Below are 22,402 nucleotides of genomic sequence, written 5' to 3'. Positions count from 1 at the left end.
TGTCCTTTTCATTATAGAGGACTGGAATGCAAAAGAAGGAAGTCAAGAAATATCTGGAGTAACAGGCAAATTTGGCCTAGGAGTACAGAATGAAGCAGAGAAAAGGCTAATAGAGTTCTTCCAAGAGAATGCACTGGTCATAGCAAATACCCTCTTCCAACAACACAAGAGAAGACTCTACACATGGACATCACCAGATGGTCAGCACCGAAATCAGATTAATTATACTCTTTGCAGCCAAAGATGGAGAAGCTCTATATAGTCAACAAAAACAAGATCGGAGGCTGACTGTGGCTCGGATCATGAACTCCTTATTGCCAAATTCAGAGTTAAATTGAAGAAAGTAGGGAAAACCACTAGACCATTCAGGTATGACCTAAATCAAATCCCTTACGATTATACAGTGGAAGTGACCAATAGATTCAAGGGATTAGATCTGATAGAGTGCCTGAAGAGCTATGGATGGAGGTTTGTGACATTGTACAGGAGGCAGTGATCAAGACCATCCACAGGAAAAAGAAATGCAAAAAGGCAAAATGGCTGTCTAAGGAGGCCTTACAAATGGCTGTGAAAAGAAAAGAAGCTAAAGGCAAAGGAGAAAAGGAAAGATATACCCATTTGAATGCAGAGTTCCAAAGAATAGCAAGGAGAGATAAGAAAGCCTTCCTCAGTGATCAATGCAAAGAAATAAAGGAAAACAATAGAATGGGAAAGACTAGCGATCTCTTCAAGAAAATTAGAGATACCAAGAGAACATTTCATGCAAAGATGGGCACAATAAAGGATAGAAATGGTATGGCCCTAACAGAAGCACAAGATATTAAGAAGAGGTGGCAAGAATACACAGAAGAACTGTACAAAAAAGATCTTCACGACCCAGATAATCACGATAGTGTGATCACTGACCTAGAGCCAGACATCCTGGAATGTGAAGTTAAGTGGGCCTCAGAAAGCATCACTACGAACAAAACTAGTGGAGGTGATGGAATTTCAGTTGAGCTATTTCAAATGCTAAAAGATATGCAAAGATATTTCAAATGCACTCAATATGCCAGCAAATTTGGAAAACTCAGCAATGGCTACAGGACTGGAAAAGGTCAGTTTTCATTCCAATCCCAAAGAAAGGCAATGCCAAAGAATGTTCAAACTACCACACAATTGCACTCATCTCACACGCTAGTAAAGTAATGCTCAAAATTCTCCAAGCCAGGCTTCAACAGTATGTGAACTGTGAACTTCCAGATGTCCAAGCTGGTTTTAGAAAAAGCAGAGGAATGAGAGATCAAATTGCCAACATCCACTGGATCATCGAAAAAGGAATGGAGTTCCAGAAAAACATCTACTTTTGCTTTATTGCCTATGCCAAAGCTTTTGACTGTGTGGATCACAACAAACTGTGGAAATTTCTTCAAGAGATGAGAATACCAGACCACCTGACCACCTGCCTCCTAAGAAATCTGTATGTAGGTCAAGAAGCAACAGTTAGAACTGGACATGGAACAACGGACTGGTTCCAAATTGGGAAAGGAATATGTCAAGACTGTATATTGTCACCATGCTTATTTAACTTATATGCAGAGTACATCATGAGAAATGCTAGACTGGATGAAGCACAAGCTTTAATCAAGGTTGCTGGGAGCAATATTAATAACCTCAGATATGCAGATGACACCACCCTTATGGCAGAAAGTGAAGAAGAACTAAAGAGCCTCTTGATGAAAGTGAAAGAGGAGAGTAAAAAAGTTGGCTTAAACCTCAATATTCAGAAAACTAAGATCATGGCATCCGGTTCCATCCTTTCATGGCAAATAGATGCAGAAACAATGGAAACAGTGAGAAACTTTATTTTGGGGGGCTCCAAAATCACTGCAGATGGTGACTGCAGCCATGAAATTAGAAGACGCTTGCTCCTTGGAAGAAAAGTTATGACCAACCTAGATAGCATATTCAAAAGCAGAGACATCACTTTGCCAACAAAGATCTGTCTAGTCAAAGCTATGGTTTTTCCAGTGGTCATGTATGGATGTGAGAGTTGGACTGTGAAGAAGGCTGAGCGCTGAAGAATTGATGCTTTTGAACTGTGGTGTTGGAGAAGACTCTTGAGAGTCCCTTGGACTGCAAGGAGATCCAACCAGTCCATCCTAAAGGAAATCAGTCCTGAATGTTCATTGGAAGGACTGATGCTGAAGCTGAAATTCCAGTACTGTGGCCACCTGATCCAAAGAACTGACTCATGAAAAGATCCTGATGCTGGGAAAGATTGAAGGTGGGAGGAGAAGGGGAAGACAGAGGATGAGATGTTTGGATGGCATCACCAACTTGATGGACATGAGTTTAAGTAATCTCCAGGAGTTGGTGATGGTCAGGTAAGCCTGGCATACTGCAGCCACAAAGAGTTGGACATGACTGAGAAACTGAACTGAATCCAGGCAAGAGCAGCCATTTGATCTGAAGGGCATGGTCTTATCACCAAATAAATATTTCATTGTTTGAGGCCCCAGAGAGTGGAGGCATGGACTCCATGGAGGCATGGAGGAGGGCTTTGGGACACCTGAGTCCCCAGCAGCCCCTCAGGTGTTCAGTGGCTCCTGCTGGGGCTGGGGGCGGGGGAGGGCCTGTGGCTGAGCCTTTACAGGAGGTGGGAGAGGGCTTCCCTCCAAGACCTCCACCCGAGTGGTGAGTTGCTCAGATTGGGAAACTCTTCATGCCTTCCTTTTCTCAGCTGCAAAATGAAAATAATTTCCCAGCCCAGTTCTAATGCCCTTTCTTGTTTCAGAGACCAAGTGTGATAACACAGGAAAGCATTTTGGAAGGCAGAAAATGACACATCAAGCATACCAATTATTAATATCAACCATATCTTTTCAGCAAATGTCCCTTAAGAGGCCTATGCCATACTCGAGCTGCTTGTATTTGTTCATTTATACATTAAACAGATATTTACAGTTCCCAGGGGCTTATTTTCTGTCTTACGGAATGGCAGGTGCTTTGTATGCTCTTCTCCTTTCATCAGTCCTGCCCTCTAGAGCTCTTATTTTAGCCCCTAGTGACCAGGGTTGATAGGGAGTATGTAAGTCGAATGCTTGGTGGGGTTGACTGAAATGAGATTTCAATGCCTCTGCTCATTATCTTAAGGGCATTCTGCCTTTTTGCCTAAGGAGCTGCAGGCTGAGTGTGAGGAGGGAGCTGAGTGGCCCTCCAGGGCACCATGGCAACCACGAGGGACTGCCACCAGGGCAGTTTTAATGTCACGTTGCACCTTGAAACTCATCAGATGTAGGCTCAGCAGAAAAGAAACCCTTCCTCATTCTGGGAGGTGGAGAAAAGGGAAAGAGGCAGGTGTGATGGAGGGCTATGTCAGCATCTGATGAATGTGGTGATATTCATCTGAGGGGGCTTTTCGCTTTCAGTGGAACCTCTGCTTGCTGGGAACTCGGGAGGCCAGGCCCCAGCGTGGGGAAAGGCACAAATGGAGCTTGGTTGTTAAATCCTGGGATGTCTTCTTAGGACATTAGCCTCAGAGCAAGAAGCATGGGGGTGGGGTAGAGATGAATTAACTTGGAATTAACATAAATACTACTGTATATAAAATAGGCAAGGACCTACCCTATAGCACAGGAACTCTACCCTATCTTGTTGTTGTTGAGTTGCTCAGTTGTGTCCAGCTGTTTGCAGCTCCATGGAACTGAAGCACGCCAGGCCTCTGTCCTTCACCATCTCCCAGAGTTCACTCAAACTCATGTCCATTGAGTCGGTGATGCCATCCAACCATCTCATCCTCTGTTGACCCCTTCTCCTCCTGCCCTCAATCTTTTCCAGCATCAGGGTTTTTTCTTCCTATGAGTCAGCTCTTTGAATCAGGTGGCCAAAGGATTGGAGCTTCAGCATCAGTCCTTCCAATGAATATTCAGGGCAATTTCCTTTAGGATCGACTGGTTGGATCTCCTTGCAGTCCAAGAGTCTCTCAAGAGTTTTCTCCAGCACCACAGTTCGAAGGCTGTGGTGCTCAGCCTTTTTTTTATTGTCCAGCTCTCATATCCATACATGACTACTGGAAAAACCATAGCTTTTGACTATATGGACCTTTGTTGGCAAAGTAATGTCTCTGCTTTTTAATATGCTGTCTAGTTTGGTCATAGATTTTCTTCCAAGGAGCAAGGGTCTTAATTTCATGGCTGCAGTCATCATCCACAGTGATTTTGGAGCCCAAGAAAATAAAGTCTGTCACTGTTTCCATTGTTTCCCCATCTGTTTGCCATGAGATGATGGGACCTGACGTCATGATCTTCGTCTTTTGAATGTTGAGTTTTAAGCCAGCTTTTTCACTCTCCTCTTTCACCATCATCAAGAGGCACTTTAGTTCCTCTTCATTTTCTGCCATAAGGGTGGTGTCATCTGCATACCTGGGGTTACTAATATTTCTTCTGGCAATCTTGATTCCAGCTTGTGTTTTACCCAGCCTGGCATTTCACATAATGTACTCTACATACAAGTTTAAAAAGCAGGGTGACAATATACAATATACAGCTCTTACAATATCTTGTAATATCCTATAACGGAAAACAATCTGAAAATATATATGTATAACTGAATCACTTTGTATATTTGAAACTAACACATTATAAATTAACTTTCAATACATAAAATTCCTAGACAAAAATAAAGAAGCATAGGAGTAGAGGGGCTCCCACATGCTGGTGAAGTTCAGGATTCACTGTCTGTCCTAAGGTGAATCCTTCGAGTTAGCCCTGCCTCCCTGTCCAGGGGGCCCACTGCCTATGGGTGTGTGATATTTTGCTGTTCCTTTGTTTACTTAATGAATCAACACTCTTACACCATCCATTTCGTAGTAGGACATGTTGGTGGGCACCCAGTAGATGCCTGAATTATCTGGTAAAACCATCCTTTGTCCAGAAGAAAACTATCTTCAAAATCTCACTAAACAAGCACAAAACAGTGTCCTTGTTGAACTAGAAAAGGAAATAAATGTGGGACAGCGTCTGGGGAACTTGGTGCCCCTTGGTACTTTCAAAAATCTGCTGTAATTCAAAGATCCTGGTGGTGGTAGGGAATAGGCAAGAAAGCCCTTGCCTCAGTCCACCCATCCACTCATGTTTCTGGCAAAATTAGCTGAGTCTCAAATACTTGGTAGTAGGCTTTGTCTCGGAGAAGGCAATGGCACCCCACTCCAGTACTCTTGCCTGGAAAATCCCATGGACAGAGGAGCCTGGTAGGCTGCAATCCATGGGGTCGCTAAAAGTCAGACACGACTGAGCTACTTCACTTTCACTTTTCACTTTCATGCATTGGAGAAGGAAATGGCAACCCACTCCAGTGTTCTTGCCTGGAAAACCCGAGGGACGGGGGAGCCTGGTGGGCTGCCGTCCGTTGGGTCCACAGAGTCGGACACAACTGAAGCGACTTAGCAGCAGCAGCAGGCTTTGCTAGGAATTTGTGCTTCTGCCTCTCTTTTTATCTTGCTTTCTTGTTGCCCCCACACTGACCTCTTTAAGCAAATTTAGCCTCCTCTTTTTGCCTCATCAAACTTGCAGGCACGTCCAGAGACTGAGCAGGAGCTGATTCCAATGGTGAAGGTGGGCCTTGATGAGGAGGGGAAGAAGGGGTGGAGGAAGATGAGGTGAAGGAGGGGGAAAAGGATGGGAGACGGAAAAGATGATGGTGAGGATGAGGGGATGGTGAGGAGGATCAGGGAGGGAGAAGATGATGGTGATGATGAAGGGGATGATGGAGAGGAGGATGAGGAGCATGATGATAGAGCCTCCTTCTTGTCACTATCATGATTTAATAGCATAATGATGATGGGGGTGGTGGGAAAATGACAGCCCTTCAGCAGGTTTATCTTATTTAAGTTTCTCTCTGCAGAGATGCTTTAGGCCTTTATAAAATACCCTTCCCTGAGCTTTGGCATTTGTCTTTCATTGTTCCTCAGACCCAGGATACTATTTTGGTTTAAAAAAGTTCCCGTTTATGCTGCCCCAGGTAGCAGCTGCCAGCTCCTGGGAGAAGAAGACCTAATGGTTGTCTGTTTTCAGAGGCGCTGCACTGGCTGCCTGTTTAAGACTGATTTTTTATATTGTTCCCTGTAATCACACTGCATTACGCTGCCCTGGCCCAGGGCCTGTGCAAGGTTTTGACTTGAAATGTCTTGCTTCGTTCTCTGGAAGCTGCTGACGCTTACCCCTCCGGCTGCGGCCCTCACCTAGTTACTGATGTCCTCCGTAGCTGAGCCGAGAGGCCTGAGAGGAGAGGGCGTCCACGCTCTGCATTTGCTGGCGCAGCAGTTTGGCTTCTGCTCTTGAGGTTGCTTCAGTCCTGGAATGTCTGGTGGGAGGGGCTGAGCCCAAGAAGGTTCTTAAAGAAAGATAACACATTAACATCAGAAATCTGCAGAATAAGAGTTTGAAAACACCCCAGAGAAGACATACATTGTATTCGGAAGTAGAGACAAGGGTTAGCCACCAAATTTTCCTTAGCACTTCTTGTGTGCTCTTGGGAGCATTAGGGGGAAAGCCCAATTTAGGTGATGATTAGGGAGAAAGGGGTTGCACCGAGGTGCTGTCCCTCTGACCACAGAAGCCCAAACAAAGTGTGGCTTGTTTGTGCTCCTCCCCAGTGCAACTGGGACTGGCATCTTGAAAAACAGATTTGTTAAGGTCTCAGAAAGTGCTGGGTCTGTAGTGAATGTGATATACCTGCTTGGTAGATAAAATATCCGGTAGAACTAAGGGCTAGAAATGCCAGAGAGACACACAGGAATTCAAAACTGGGGTAGAGAGAAATGTGTCTGGGCTTCAGAGAAAAATGTATTTGATACAGAACAAGATATTTGAGGGGCTGAGGGCACAGGATTCAGAACATCTGCTGGGAGAAGGGGACAATGGCTGCTAGTCAAGTGCCTAGGGTGCTGGGTGCTTCAGCCACAGTCACCACAGTATTCTATGGAGGAGGTGTTGCTGTCACTCTTTTCCAGGTGAGGAAACTGCCCAGGGTCACACAGCAAGGGACTGCTTTTTCCTTTCAGGGGTAGAGGACACATGTGGGCCTCTTGGCCTCTGGACACTTTGCTAAGGGAAGGGGCACAGCCTCAACGCCCACCCTTCCCCAGTGGCCTCGGGCCAGGCTGTGGAAAGTGGAGCCTCTTTCCCATGGAGGTGGAAGAGGGGCCAGGCCAGTGATCCTGCTGTAGCCTGAGCTCAGGGGCTGAGACCACCCCCTCACTGGAGCCCAGGAGTCCCCAAAGTGGGGACACCAGTTCTCTACAGCTGCCTCCAACTCATTCTTCCTCCCTCCAGGGACCTGTTGGCTGGAGGCCCAGGCTCTGCTGATAGAGAACTGACAGATTTCCTAAAATAGGAAGCCCTGTCACTCACCCATTCTCCTCCTTTGGCTAGCTGATTGGGGCCTCCCGAGGAGAAATCTCTTTATAGACGTGTTTTACTAGAAGCAGCTTTGGCATAAAGGAGTAAGGCTGACCTCATGCCTTTGGTGGAGGGCCAGTTCATGGCCATCGAAAGTCTATTGAGCCCGGGGGCTGCACTGGAATAATAGGGCTGGTTGGGAGCTGGCCGGAAGTCTGTTCTCTCACTTCCTGTTTAGAAGGGGTGAAAAAAAGCCCAGGGGACCTCACCAACTACTCAGCTGAGTTCCTTCCCTTCCAGCAGAGGCCCCAGGGCCCCCCCAGCCTGCGCAGGGAGCTCTAAACTTGGCATTAGAACAGCAAAATTCAAGTTCTGGTTATCTTATTTTTCTTTTAGAAGACCTGGAACAAATCTTTCTGGGACTTGGTTTTCTCATCTATGTAATTAATGAATTCAGCAGCCCCTGTGCTCCCTACCCACAGGGTTGTAGTCCCAATCCTGAGCAGGAGTCTCCATGTGCATCAAGTGCTGGGTCAGCACTGTCCTCTGATAAGAGACCAGCTTGTGTTTGCTCAGAGATAACGCCCAGGGCCTGGAACAGGAAAGGTGAGTCCCAGCCACCTGTCTGCTCAGGGAGCTGCTTCTCTGAGGCTGTGACCCGGTTCACCTCTCTTTCCCGTAGACCTGCCTCTTTCTCGTTGATTATGAAAATAACCACGCGCCTCCCCATTTTGCCATTTGGGTTTTGCTTGGCTGCTTTAATTCACTCTTTTGTAACATGGGCTTTTTTTTTTTTTTTCTGTTTCTACACTCAGTTGATCTGAAATCAGGTTTCACTGAGTGAGCAGAACTTTCCATTCATTTATTTATAAGGGATTTGGATTTTGTTTTTACTGCTCAGAATTCCCCTGATACACTTATTTTACCAATTTTGCATGTGGTTAGAGGGAGGGGCGGGAGAAGGCAATGGCACCCCAAACCAGTACTATTGCCTGGAAAATCCCATGGATGGAGGAGCCTGGTAGGCTGCAGTCCATGGAGTCGCTAAGAGTCGGAAACGACTGAGTGACTTCACTTTCACGCATTGGAAAAGGAAATGGCAACCCACTCCAATGTTCTTGCCTGGAGAATCCCATGGACGGAGAAGCCTGGTAGGCTGCAGTCCATGGGGTCACACAGAGTCAGACACGACTGAAGCAACTTAGCAGCAGTAGCAGCAGAGGGAGGGGCATCATGATACTAACATTCCTTTCCTATAGGTGTGATTCTGCCTTGAAAAACAGTAAGGAGAGAGATGGGGCAGGCCCAGGCTCAAGTCACGCTCAGACTATGTCCATTTTTGGTGCACTTGGCAGTGAAAAGTTTGGGAGGACTCGGATGGGGCCATTAACATGGACCTGGGGTGATTCTGCTAATGGCTGTGAGAAGGATCATGAGACAGTCCCCTACCTCCACCCTTAAATAGAGGTCTGGGGAAAGCTTATTGGAGGCAGATGGCACTGCTCCCCTCTTGGCATAGTTGTCTTTGTGTGTTCTGGGTAGGATGGAGAATGAGGCAACTGTGGAAAACTAGGCAAAGGCAGAGTGTCTGAACTCACAACAGTGTCCCAGTCGCCCTTGCTTAACTGGAAGCAGAGTCTTGCCCAGAGCCCCTTGTGAGCAGTGCAGTGAGACCCCACGCTTGAGGCTGGAACCAGCACCTGTTTCCTCAGAGATAGGAATCTCTTTTTCCACCAAGATTGTGTTTGCTCAGAGATAACACACAGGGTCTGGAACAGGAAAGGTGAGTTCCAGCCACCTGGGGTAGATACAAAAAAGAGAGTTGAAGTCCCTGTGCTTGAGAAACCCAAAACCTTCCAAAGAGATTAAAGCAATCCCCCAAGCATGAAAGAAGTGGCAGCTATTAAAGACAAGTGGATGTGAGGGTGGTGGATGCCTGGGCTCACTCTGGCCTTCTGAACTGGCCGAGGGGAGTGGACCAACGATCCACTCATCTCCCTTCTGCCCTCTCTGCTTCCTTTCCTTCCTGCTGTGTGTACAGCACTGTGCAAGATCCCAGGTGAGGATGGAAGTATTCTAATAAGGGATCAGCAATTCCTACTGGGCAGTGTCAGTGTGGAGGACTGGGGAGGACTGCTTTAAGGGCCAGGTCATCCTGCCTGATGGGGCAGGACCTGGACTTTCAACATCAGTATCATGGCCAACAAGCCTTGTCCTAGGGCATCCTTCTGGACAGACCACATCCTAACCTCAGCTTCTGTACCCATTCTGTTCCTTCACTTGTGCCTTTGAGTCTGAGTCACTTGCATAGATTCCACCTCCAGGTAGGCATCTTTCATTTGCTATCCCAGTGTCTGATTTGGAAAGACCCCAGACATCACCCCTGAGGCAAACGCTTGGCCCTGGACCCCCTTCCTCACTTGGTTTTGGTTCTGGCAAGTTGCTTCAGTCCAGATGGAGTTTATAGGACTTCAGATTAACTGTGGAGACAACTTGTAGACCCAAACTAATTGGAAAAAAAAAAAAGTGCTTTGTTAATTATGAGATTTCAGAGGGCTTGATTTTGGTCCCCAGGGACAGTCAGGATTTGCATAAATGGGAAAGAAAAGAGAGTGCATTCTTGGCAGGAGGCAAGGCTTCATCGAGAACTCAGAGATGGGAACGTGCTTCAGGGAGCAATGAACAGACCAGTTTGCTGAAAATATTTATCGAGTGCCTCCTGTGTGTGAGGCACAGAGAAGACACAAAGGAAAGGTAATGAGTGATCCTTGTCCTCAAGGATTCTGCAAGGTTCGATTTCTGAAATCAGAACAGAAAGGCCTGGGGAGAGGCTGAGGAGTGAAGGTGGAGGCGGGAACTGAGGGTGCGGGAAGGCATCGGCTCCCTTAGCACAGATACAGATGACGAAAAAAATGTGTGCTCAGGACATAATCTTAGTAAAGCTGCAGATTACGTTTAAAACAAACATTTACAAAGAGGATTGGCAGGAGGAATGTGGGGGGAGAGGGAGCAGTTCCGCGTCGCAGAGCTTCTGAACTACTGCCATAAATTTAGCAAAAGTGGAGAGAGGATACCAGGGGCCGAGCCCAGATGGATTTTAACAGCAAGCTCTCCAGCCAGCTGATGCTCTGATGTTTGTTATGTTGCTATTGTGTCGGTGACCGTGGCAGCAAAGTCGTCCAGGCCTGTGGAGAGACCTTCCTAGGTTGTGAGCTTTTTGGCTTTTTGAACTTGTGGCAAGAAGTTGCTTTGGTTTCCTCTCCCTGACTACAGAGGAATGCCTGTGGTCTCTGAAATATAGTAACAGCTGACGGAACTCTGCGTCAAATCAGCAGAAAAAAATGACTAATCAGATAGGTGATTGGGCCTTGCATTTGCTGTCCTGAATATAGCTACATTCCGATGGTTTCTCTAAAGGTTTCTCATAATTTGAATTTGCATTTCTAAAGAACTGGTACATCATCACTTCAGGTACAATTAAAAATAGCAAGATACGAAATAAGAGTATAGGTTAACAAGAAAAGGAACATTCATTCATTCAGCAGACATTTTTTTCCGTATTATAGTTAAGTCACTTTGCTACATGCAAAGCCAGTTGCCTATTTATAAGTGCCTCCCTTGTACTATGCTCTTAAATGCGTAAGATCAGGATACTACCCTACTAAGTGAGCAAAGAATTCCAGGTTCAAGTTCTTCTAGTGGAAGACCATCTAATAGAGGGATTTGAGAGAAGGGATTTCTTTAGTGGTCTCCGGTAGCCGTTTGGTCTCACCCTCTCTGAACTTTGTGAGGCTACCAAGTTTCATAAGAAAAGGCCCTTGTCCAGGGCTGTGTATGCAGGAGGCCATTAGACCGCAAGAATTGGGAGAATAATCTAACCAGCAGGAAACAAAACCCAAGATCAAATCTGCAGAGTGATGGAAGCGGACTCCCCTGATGAAGCTGGTTCCTTTTACAACAACAAGCAGGGGCCCTGCAGGTTCTCAGCTCAGGCTCAGTGAACTGAATCCGAATTAGCCTACTGCGTGGAAAGGTGTGTGCTCAAGAACTGGCCAGGGGAGCCTGAGAGCCAGAATCTGAGGATAGGCAGGTGCCCAGCATGGACATGGTCCTGTGGTTGACTCCAGAAGGCCTTAGAGAGGAAGGTGTGCTGTGGGTTCTATTTGTCTATAATCCTTCTCAAGTCCTTTGAGAACCAGACACAATCAAAAGAGGAAGAGTTGGCACAGAATGGGGTTGGAGCCCAGCCTGGGGTTTCTGCATGTGAACTTCCTGGTGGCCCCAAACATAGTGCTCTCCATTGTAGGACTAATCTTTTTTTTTTTTTTTTTTTAATTGGGATTTCTACAAAGATGAATCATTTGTTAAAACAGTTCAGGTACATAAAGAGTGAGCACTGTGATGCCCCTGGGTTTCTGTTTGGGTAGTGCTTCTGACTCACTCAGAGAATCGGGTCATCTTGTGTACCTCAGTTTCTCCTACCCACGTAAACAGGATGCAACTTGTCAGCTGCAGATCACAAGGTTGTGGGAAACTTAATTAAAGAATGTGTTCATACTTGTGATACCCTTGAGGGGGGCAGGGTTTCTATAGGAGAGATGCATGGCGGTCTGAAAAGTCTTCCTTACAAGTGAAGCCCATTTCATTGTTTGTGCTAACGTCTCTTTTCTCCCCTCCCCACTTCAAATCATCTCCATGTAGTCATACACTCCCAAGGATAATATATTAGTAATAATAATAGCTATTATTTATTGACCATAAGGGCTTCCCTTGTGGCTCAGCTGGTAAAGAATCCACCTGCAGTGTGGGAGACCTTGTTTCAATCCCTGGGTTGGGAAGATCCCCTGGAGAAGGGAAAGGCTACCCACTCTAGTATTCTGGCCTGGAGAATTCCATGGGCTGTGTAGTCCACGGGGTCACAAAGAGTCACACGACTGAGCAACTTTCACTTTCATTGACCAACTCTGTGCCAATCACTTTGCTATATATTATCTTGAATTCTTAAAACAGACATGAAAGATAAGTATTATTAATCCCTCTTTATACTTGTGGAAGCTGAGGCCTAGGGAGGTGAATGGAAAGGGAAGAAGTGACCCAGCAATTATGTAAGTAGTGAGCCAGGATCGTGACTCAGGTTCACCCAGCTCCAAGGCCATACACTCTCCACTACACCCCACCAGCTCCTAGCCACTCTTCTCAGACTGCTGAGGGCAGATGAATGGAATCTGCCCAGAGGAGGCAGCTCCTAGTAGAAAGGTGACCGCAGGGTAGTGTTCAGCACAACGTCAGCAGTGCCCACACTCAACCCACAGATGTGGCCAAGGCTGCTAGTGGTGGGCCCAGTGCAGTGTCTTTTCCTTGGTCTTTGGCAGAAATGCCATCTGAGACTGAACCCACCCTTTCTTGTGTAAAAGCCTGCCTGTTCCTAGTTCCTAGCTGTGTGGAGGAGCTCAGGAAAGGAATGAATTATTTCTTGGGGCAGGGTCATCCCTCATCCAGGTCCCTCCACCTTCCTGTACTCTGGGGATCCAGCAAGCCCCCTACATGCCCACCTGATCGCTTGTTCAGAGGGAGGAAGGCAGGTTGGTGACATGGGGCGCCAGGGACTGGGCCTCTGTCCTGCTGCTGCTCGAAGGCCCAGCTTTCTGGCACTGTAGCTTACCTGGTAGCTGTTAACTCTGCCCTAGTTTATTTTACTGCAGGCGTATTTATCCTTTCTGTGATGGCTTTCAGACAATAGGCGTGGTGGCTGATGAGTTGAAACCCGTCTTAATTATGCATCGAAGCAGACTTAAGAAGTGTTATTACTTGCTTAATGATAACAGCTTGCAAAACAGTTTCCAAGGCTCTCAGTATAACCAGGTCCTAATGGTCATACATCTGCTCCTGAAAGGGATTTGCCATTTGGAAATGCAAGTGCTTGGCTCTGACAAATGGCACCCTGACATAATCATTCAAGTGCTCAATGTCCTCTGAATGTCATTGTCTAATGATTGGTATTGATTTTGGTAGCTCTTTCAAAGGCTGGGCTGTCAGCAGCCCCTTTGAGGGGCGATCATAGCCTTTGATTCCTGGGGAGTTGCTGGTTTTATTGATGCTTTGTTAGAACCAGAATTCCCTAGGGTCTATCATTAGCTCTCCAGAGGAGTTTTTATATACACCAGCCAGAATACTTATGAAATTTCTATACTATGTAATCACCATCAGTGTTGTATAAGACTTTCTTTTTCCTACTTGCACTGATCCCCACCTTAATATTTAGTTTCTTAGGTAAAGATGCATGAAAAGGCAGAAATTTAGAGCTCATTCTTATATACAAGTAACATTCTATTTTTCCAACTTTCTAGCCTTCTCCCGCAATGATGTATTCCAAATAACATGTTTCTTTCCTGGTATCTAAAGTTTACCTCTTTAAGTAAAAAAATTAATTTTTCAACATTTAAAAATTAGCTGTTAAGATTTTATAGTCTTGGTTTCTTAAATATTACATATCTAATGTAATTTTTAATTTAATGACTGGAGACATTCACTACCAGAGACTGGGCAGTACTGCTCTCGGTCAATGGTAGTCTGAGGGCAACTGAAACACGTGGGGTTGGCCCTTTTCCCCGATAGTTAGAGTGCCTGAGCTCTTGTTTCTCTGAATCTTTTGCCTCCTCCACTCTCATTTCTCCCTGCTGCCACATGTTCTGTTGCTTCTAATCCACAGCCTTATTTCTCAAACAGGAGCAAGAACTCGGCCATAGCTCTTCTCTCCTGGAGGAGTTCAGCGCATGGGCTTTGTGACAGCAGCCTACTGCTCACAGGTCCTCTGCATTTACTTCAGAATTCACAGCTTTGCTGTCGATGTGGGGTGGGGCAGGGGGAGGGGGTGGGTGGGGAGGCCGAGCCCCAGCTCTCCTGTGGCCTCAACACTGAGCGGAGCTGCCATTTGGGGAAATGCATCCCAGCCTGCCTGGGGACCTGACAGGTTAGAGATCTGTGGTATGGATGAAGTGTCCTTTATTTCCTGGCCTGACTTTGACAGAGCCAATGCTCTCATTTCTGTTGGTCTCACAGCTGATGGTTTGTGGAACAATGTGAGCTTTCCCCCTCCAGTCTCTGTTTTGGCCCTTCTATGCCACCCCTTGGATGGGCGGTAGATGCCATTATCATAGCAAAGAACTGGCTGCCCAACTTCTGAGCACTTCTGAGGACCCTTTGGTAACCCAGTCTCCAACCTTCCATCTGTCATTTAAAAAAAATTTTTTTTAATTTATTTACTTGGCTGCACTGAGTCTTAGTTGCAGTCTTCAGGATCTTCCATCCTTGTTGCAGCATGCAGGATCTTTTTAGTGGCATGCGAACTCTCAGTTGCAGCATGCGGTTGTGGCATGTGGGATCTAGTTACTTGACTAGGATTCGAACCCGGGCCCCTGAATTGGGAGCTGAGTCTTAGCCACTGGACCACCAGGGAAGTCCCCTCTTACCTGTCTTTAGAGGACAGAGTCATCTATCTGTACAGTATCCACCTCATTTTCTAACTTGTTTGCACTGCCATTTCTCTCTTTTTACACTGGGAATCTTTTCTGTGAGATAGCTGTAGGCTGGGCCAGATGGGTATGTGGTATCTGCCCACTTTGATTGCCTCTTTTCCTCTCATTTTTTCACACCGTTGTTTTCCTCTTCAGCCAAGTGTTTCAGTTTTCTTCACATGCCCTTTCCTACCTTCCCAGTTCCCAGGCCTCCAGTCTCCTTTCCCCTCCACACCCCACTGCCTGTCTGAACATGTATGGCCCAGGCAAGAGTCTGTTCACCTTCCCTACTACTCACCTTTTCCTACAATCTGACTACTCCATGCTCACTCACTTGTGAGCTTTGCATTTTCCAAGAGGAGAGTGAATTATTTGACACATGTATTTGCTTGTGAAATATGTATCTTCTGCAATCAAAGTGTTGTGAAAGGCACCACAGAAGAGTAATGTTTTGAAGATACACCTTTCCAGAAACTCAAAACAGACTGTTGGCTGTTATTTTTTCTGAGAATCTACTAAAACTTTCCGAGGGAAAAAAACAGAAGAATTTTGGGACTTAAATTGAGCTCTTACATTGTAAGCAACTCACTTATGTTCATAATTATAAATTAAGAGAGGAGACATCTCCTGGGTAATCCTAATACCCTTAGGTGGAGAAGGAACTTACTGAGGGATAGGAGAAAAGTTATATTCTTATCCATCCTGACGTTGGACTTTAGCTCACGGTTGGTAGGAGTAATGCATGGGAAGGTAGCATTCGACACTCTCTTGTCTACCTCTGGGAATGCTTTGCTTACCTGCAGATGGAACTGTATATGAAGAATATCAGGTTTCCTTGGGAGGTGGGAGGAGTCTTATAGGAATGAGCAACTCTTATCACTGGTGAAGAAAGGAGCTTTCCTTTCTGTGATGAGAGCCAGGAGCAAAAACTGTGAGAGCAGACCCATGGTGAGCACTGGACCAGGCAGGGACAGGGCCCTGGTCTCCTGCTGCCAGTGGCAGTGAGCTCCAGGACTCCTCCACCCGCGGTGGCAGTGAAGGATTACAGAGACGGGCTGCTGTCCTGTTGGGCTGTGGAATAAAGAGGCATGTTTGGGAATGGTGGGAACCCATGGGGATCTTAGACTCCCAGCAACAGGTGGAGAATCAGGACTTAAACGTATTACAGTTGTGCCCATAATCGTTTTCCAAGTCATGGTGGATAGAGAAAACTACAATTAGGTAAAGAACAAACGATGTCACTGGTCCTCAAAGAGGTGGTTAGGGAAACAGACACATACACACGTGATACAGGGGAGTGGACAGAGTTGGGGTGATGAGTAGGGAGAGGAATCATTGCCTGTGAGCTGAGTGTAGGGTTGGCCAACCTTTGTGATCTGAATGGGAAGAGCCGTGTTGAGGCTTCCTTGGAAATCCCTTAAAGTGATTGATAGTGTTTGTTCCTCTTTGTGGCTTAAATGCTTTTGATACTGCTGATGAGGAGATGAGGACTGAACCTTCCTCGTTCACTCTAGCCAGAGGAGATCATTAGTATCCTAGAGTATTTTCTTACTATTTAGTATGGAAACTTTCCCATCTGGTTTTCTCTGGCCAGCACAGAGATAAATGCTAATGACACTAGGGCCTTAAACTTAGCAGAGTTCAGGTAAGACCAGCTGTCTTGGGGGACGGAGCCATGACCACCAGTCAGGGTGCTCTCATTCCATATGATTGGCATCTGCTAGGTGGTGCGGAGTCTAGAAGACCAGTGATGGAGGGGATCATATAGACAACCAGATATGACTTCCATTTTCTCTCACATGAAGAATTTGAGGTCCAGTGAAGATAAAGTGAAAGTGTTAGTAGTTCAGTTGTGTCTAACTCTTTGCAAATCCATGGACTGTAGCCTACCAGGCTCCTCTGTCCATGGAATTCTCCAGACAAGAATACTGGTGTGGGTTGCCATTCCTTTCTCCAGGGGCTCTTTCCAACACAGGGATCAAACCTGGGTTTCCTGCATTGCAGGCAGATTCTTAACCATAAAATCTTGCCCAAATTCAGGGTTGCAGAACCAAGGAAAAAACTCAAGTCCTACAGTTGCTGGGTCACTTTTTCACTTCTACTATGGGGTAGCCTTAGAATACAGTGTTCCCCAGTTAGACAGGGCTATAGCGCTTGACTCAAGAAGAGCCTTCATAGAATATAGAATGAAGTCATGCATTCAGCTTCAATCATCAATAATACTTTAAAGCAGAGAGTAATAGCTTTCTCTTACATCAGCCAGACATAGGATAGGATTTAAGACTAACTTGTTCCCATCCCTCCTACTGGTAGAAAACCTTCCCCCTTCTTTCCTCCGGCTCTGCCCTAAAGCACATGCCCACCTTGGATAGGGCAGCATCTTTGTTAGTGTTGAGCCTAGAAGAACACCATGCTAACACTTCTCTTTGGACCATGTCAGGATTTCCTAGATAAGACATGTCTTTGAGCCTTTTCTGTATTTTTCTAATTGCCATTTCTGTGATAGAAGTGAAACTCAAGATGTTTCAGATTAAATCTCATAATCCCTTATTCTTCTTCATACCTAAGAAATCAAGAATAGAGAAGGAAAAGCTAAAATGTATTCCTCTGCCAGCCGATGGGGTCATTGATGACTAACATGGTCAGTGTCTTTAGAAAAACTGACACTAAGAAAATGCATTTGGACAAGTCCTACCCTATAGCACAGGGGGCTACAGCCAATATCCTAAGATAAGCTGTAATGGAAAAGAATATAAAAAAGAATATATATATATATATATGTATAACTGAATCGCTTTGCTGTATGGCAGAAATTGTCACAACATAGTAAATCAACTGTGTTTTTCAGTTGCTCATTCCGACTCTTTGAGACCCCATGGACTGCAGCTCACCAAGCTACCCTGTCCTTCACTATCTCTCAGAGTTTGTGCAAACTCATGTTCATTGAGTTGATGATGCCACCCAACCATCTCATCCTCTGTCGTCCCCTTCTTCTCCTGCCTTCAATCTTTGCCAGCATCAGAGTCTTTTCCAGTGAGTCAGCTCTTCGAATCACACAGCCAAAGTATTGGAGCTTCGTCACCAGTCCTTCCAATAAATATTCAGAGTTGATTTCCTTTAGGAATGACTGGTATGATCTCCTTGCTGCTTCAAAAAAAAAAGAAAAGAAAATTTGAGGAGTTAAAAACTCCATTCTAGAGCTTTATAAATGATATGGTTATCGGGTAACTTAAAGACCTTTTGACATTCCTCTGTTCTCCTGTGAGGAACATGGGTCATGTGGTTCACCCTCCTTAGTTCCTTCTGCCAGATGGGTGAAAAATGAGACGTTTTGAATCAAATCTCACCACTGAACATATATTCATTCCTTGAGCCAATTCCTTTTCCCACAAATTCCTTTCCTTACACACCTTCTCACAGAAGTATCGGCTCTTCAAACTGGTCAAAAAAGACAGTAAGCACACAGCTCTGATCACCTCACTTCCCCATTCAAAGCAGTTATCAACTGCTGTTCACTATAGCAGTTGTTCCCAAAGAGTGGCCCCTGGATCAGCAGCATCAGCATCAACTGGGAGCTTGTTAGAAATGCACAGTCTTGGGCCCACCACAGACCCACTGGGTCAGGAGCTCTGCAGAGGGGACCAGAAAGCTGAGCTTTAACAAGCCCTCCCGCTGATTTTGATACCTGTCTGACAAGCACTGGACCCCAGCATTAAGTATTCTCTGGAGCTTGCTGTCAGAGGGACACCCTATTATGGCCCCCAGGCCAACTGTTCAGGCTCTGGTGTGTGTGCACCCCTGTGTGCACTCTGTACTCTGTTACAGAGAAGAGGCTCTTCATTTTCATGCCTTCCTGCCTTTACTCAGGTGGCTCCTTTGCCTGGAATGTTCTCCCCTGCCTTACCCTCTATCTCCCTACCTGATGCTTTACCTAAATGCTTTGCCTGGCTTAAATGCTGGAAGGCGTGTTTCTGATGAGGGATGTTCTTTGTTTTTAGAAGCAAAGATGGTCATCTCCAGTTATTCCTGGGCCCTTTAATTAGTCTAATAGAACCCCAGCAACATGGAGGGTTTCTCCAGGCGACAGTGAGTGCACATCCTCTAATCCCCACACAGGCTAGCTAACATGTGCACACTGTTTTCCTTCCAGAAGCCTCCACAGGTATTGTGACAGAAGAGGGGGTGATTCAGTCCAGACCTGATTGGGCATATGGGATACAAAATCCAGTGCTGCTGATGGGAGCTGTGAATGATAATGACGACCTGTGTGTAGATGGCATGAACCTTAATAATTATCTCTTGCAGTGTCTAGCCTCCTAACCTCAATGCATCCTCAGGATGTGAAACTCATCCTGATAACGGAAACACTGGCAAACACTGGTAGCTTTGTAAAAAGTATATACTGTAAATACATAATGTTCTGAGCAATGCACTCACTTCTGCTACGTTTTGTGTGCCAAAATGGCTACCTCCGTTACAAAAACTGTGAACAAATTTAAATGGATAACCCTAAACTCTTGGCTAGTCTCTGTAGGATGTGAATCAAAATGCTATCTATCAAGGTGGTCCCTTCTGTCTTGGAGTGTCACTCAGTAGGTCTGTAGCCATCTGGGGGAACCGGGCAACCTCTTCCTGTACCAATGTCTGATAATGACTAGCATGGTAACAGGGTTGTTGTGAAGATTAACTGGATCATAGATTTCCCTGTAAATGGCAAAGTTAGTGTAAATATTAGCTAATATTATTGACCACCCACTCACTCCCTGCTGCCTCCTCCAAAACCAGAGATCTTACAATTTCACTTGGCAAACTAAAAAATCATTCTTATAGTTATGTCATAAATATTCAGTTAGTCCTGGAATATGATCATAGGTGCCCAGGGCTTCGTTGGAAAGAGCCACTTGCTCTTAGTGAGATGTTGTAATTAGAATGTGGATAGAGTTAGAGCATTAATATTTGGTTCAAAGTACTGATTTTCCTAGTGTGATCTCAGGCTGATCTCTTTGTTTACAGAATTTTGGGCTCTTTGAATTGGAGGGTGCTGTGGAGGTGAGCTAGTCTAACATTCATACTTTTCAGAAATCCGTACCAGAGCATCCCTGCTGTCATTTGCTCTTGCTTGGACATCTCCAGAGGTGGGTGGGCTCATTATCTCAAAAGTCCCTTCCTTTGTTAGATTCCAGTTGTTGGAACAGTCTTTCAACCTTTGAGCCAAAATTGGCTTTCATTTTACTTCTATTGTTATACATTCTCAAGTCTGACAGAGCACACAGAATGCTGCTCTTCTCAATATGGCAGGGCTTCTTGAAGGCATAATGCACAGCTAGCCAGCTTCTCTCCTTTGAACTAAACACTGCCTGGTCTTGTAAATTTCCTTTATTGTTGATGTAGTTGCCAGAACTGCCTCACAATCCTGGTTCCCTTGTCTGGATGAGGAGTGTACATTTTTATGATGTGATTACTAGGGTAATAATAGCCTGCCAGGAAGCAACTATGTCTTTGATGGTCTCACAATAAGGCAAACTTTCCCCTTTTGCCCACACCCTCACTGCAGTACACAACTGTAGGAATTCAAAAAGAACCCAATGGTAACTGACTCTCTAACCTTCCAAGTCTCAGTGCATTGGCCTATCGGGCAGCCTAATACTGTCAGTTAGTGGATTCAGTTGTGGTAGTTCCTATTGATCATCTCTTTATCCAAAGTTATAGAATTCTCCTCAGTAATCCTGTAGAAATGTTTAAGCAGCAGACAGAGTAGGAATTTGGATATAGTGATTTCACACATTCCCAGACAGATCTACTTTCAAATAGGGCTCTTCCACTTCAACAATTTACATCTCTGAGCCTCTGTTTTCTCATGTGTAAAATCAGGATGATTATTCCTACCTCACAAAGTGAGGGCTGAGTGTATTGATATTTCTAAAACAGTGCCTGGCTCACAGGAGGGGCTCATGTGTACACTCTGATGTTCTTAGCACATGGACATCTCTTGAGGTTTCGATCCTCCTTCCTCCAAAGCAGCCCAGGTAAGTGTTTAAAGACATTCTGGTGTAGTGCTAAGAGTACCGATGGCTCTGAAGCAAGGGGTGGCAAAATTCTCTTTGTGAAAGCCCAGACTCCCAGGTGCCTCAGTTGGTAAAGAATCTGCCTGCAATGCAGGAGACTTATGTTCGATCCCTGGTTCAGGAAGATCCCCTGGAAAAGGAAATGGCTACCCACTGCAGTATTCTTTCCTGGGAAATGCCATGGACAGAGGAGCCTGGTGGGCTACAGTCCACAGGATCACAAAAAGTCAGACATAACTGAGCGAGTAAACCACCACCACCACCAGAAGTAATTAGTTTAAATTTGCATTTAAATAGTCATATGTGTCCAGTGACCAGTAGCAAGCTAGAAGCTTGTGAATTAGAATTGTGGCAAAAAGAAAAGGCTAAGCCCAGTCAGTGGATTCAGGGACAGACTAATGAGCAGTATGGAAAAGATTCAAGTTTTCCTGTAGGAAAACAGCAAGAACAGAAATGTGGAGAACCTGAAGACAGCCAACAGCTGAACCCTTGTACACGGTGGTCATTTTAGCCCTTGTAGGTCATGCACCCTCTGGTACAACCACTCAGCTCTGCTGTTGTAGTGCCAAAGAACCACAGATAATATGTAAATGAAATGTGGCTGGGTTGCAATAAAGCTTTATGTACAAAAACAGGTGGCAGGCTGGGTTTGACTGTAGGCCACAGGTGGTCAACTCCTGATCTAAAGTTCTATCTTTCTTTTCTCTTTCCTTTTTTCCCCTGTTTTATTTCCTTTCCTTTTCCTCTTCTTTAATTTCTATCTTCCTTCCTTTCTCTCTCTCTGTAAGAACATTTAACTTAAGATCTACCCTCTTTAACAAACTGTGAGCAATGCTGTGAACAATAACACAATACTGTCAGCTATAGTCACAGTGTTGAACAGCAGATCTCTACAACTTTGCAAGTTACTCATCTTGCATAACTGAAATTTTATACCTGTAGAACAGCAATTCCATTTCTCCCTCCTCCCAGCCCCTGGCAACCACCATACTACTGTCTTCTGTGAATCTGGCTATTTTATGTATCTCATTTAACTGGAATCATGCAATATTTGTTCTTCTGTGACCATCTTATTTCTCTCAATATAACGTCCTCAAGGCTTATCCATGTTGTTGTCAACAGCTGGAAGTCAAGTTTTTCTTTTGGCATATACAGGCATTCCTTCTTTTTGGAGGTGCCACCTTTTCCTTATGCAGTCATTGCTGGACATTTAGGTTGTTTCCATATCTTCAGCGTTACTCTTCTGAGTAATGCTGCAGTGAACGTGGAAGTACAAACCTCTCTTTGGGATCCTGACTTTAATGCTTTTGGATGAATACCCAGAAGTAGGATTGCTGGATCATATGGTGGTTCAATTTGTAATTTGGGGGGGAGCCTCCTATACTGTTTTCCATAGCAGCCATACCATTTTATATTCCCTCCAAAAATGTGCAATGTTCCAGTT

General features: G+C 45.3%; 1 long non-coding RNA gene across 2 annotated transcripts in view; it reads left to right on the top strand.

Moving 5' to 3' along the window:
* Positions 1–6,530: 6,530 nt before the first annotated feature.
* The window catches only part of LOC139185769 (uncharacterized), a 65,763-nt gene continuing 49,891 nt past the window's right edge, over positions 6,531–22,402 (top strand). The window contains exon 1 of one of the 2 annotated variants that reach the window (XR_011569247.1): positions 6,531–7,985. This is a non-coding gene — a long non-coding RNA (uncharacterized lncRNA). Of the gene's footprint in view, positions 7,986–8,532; positions 10,134–22,402 lie in introns of those variants that run through there. The other variant, XR_011569248.1, reaches the window with a different exon arrangement.

This window comes from Bos indicus, chromosome 11 (genome assembly GCF_029378745.1).
Source record: "Bos indicus isolate NIAB-ARS_2022 breed Sahiwal x Tharparkar chromosome 11, NIAB-ARS_B.indTharparkar_mat_pri_1.0, whole genome shotgun sequence".
NCBI lineage: Eukaryota > Metazoa > Chordata > Mammalia > Artiodactyla > Bovidae > Bos > Bos indicus.
The sequence above is the reverse complement of the archived record's forward strand: the minus strand, read 5'-3'. Positions and strand labels throughout refer to the sequence as shown.